Source organism: Tupaia chinensis, unplaced genomic scaffold (genome assembly GCF_000334495.1).
Source record: "Tupaia chinensis unplaced genomic scaffold, TupChi_1.0 Scaffold000073_1, whole genome shotgun sequence".
NCBI lineage: Eukaryota > Metazoa > Chordata > Mammalia > Scandentia > Tupaiidae > Tupaia > Tupaia belangeri.
In genome coordinates this window covers 134,249-135,172 of record NW_006159533.1, presented here as the reverse complement: position 1 = coordinate 135,172, position 924 = coordinate 134,249, and positions in this window count along the sequence as shown.

Sequence of the window (924 nt, the reverse complement as noted above, 5' to 3'; positions counted from 1 at the left end):
AAAAAAAAAAAAGAAACTTCCTAAACTTAAGTACAAAAGTAAAATAATAAAATAAGAATTTAAAAACAAACAAACAAACAGGGCCAGCTGGTGGCTGGTGGTTAAGGCAGCTGGATCCTGCCTGACTGACTGCACGCTTTGCGTCCCAGGCAAGATGACTTGAGAAATGGGGTGGGTGAGTGTGTGTACCTGCCCAAAGGTTCAAAAAGAGGTAGAGGTAGAGAGCAAGAGATTGTGGGGTTACCATCTGCCATGACAGGTGCTTTCTCACTTTCCCTCTGGCTCTTTCTCCCTCTCCAGCTAGGGCAAGTGTCTTCTGGTAAATTAAAAAAACAACACAATACCCAAGGCCAGTGGGACAATTATAAAAGGTATAAATAACACCTAATGAGAATGGCAAAAAGAGAAGAAAGAAACAAACTATATTTATAGCAATAATAACTGGAAACTCTCCAAAATTGAGTATAAAAACCAATCCCATGAAGAGCAGAGGAGAATAAATACCACAAAATAAACATCTAGTAATATAAAGACAAAGAAAAATCCTAGAAGGTACCAGAGAAGTGGAAACACTTTATTAGAAACAAAAAAAAATAAGAATAACATCAAACTTTTCTTCAGAAGCCATGATATTAAGAAAAAAAGTGGAATGACAAAATGTTAAATGCACGGAACAGTCAACCTGGAATTCTATCTTGCATGATTATTATTCACTAGTTTAGAAGCAATAAAGACTTTCTGAGAAAGACAGAAATCAAGTGATATTGTCTCCAGTAAGCCTGTCTGACAAGAAGTGTAAAGGAGGTTCTTTTTTTTTTTTTTTTTTTTTTTTGAGAGGTTTTTGCTTTAGGGTGGGTGCGCTCACCAGACAGACAGAGACAGAGAGATAGAAAGCGAGAAATCATCTCCCAGGGGGGATGGCCA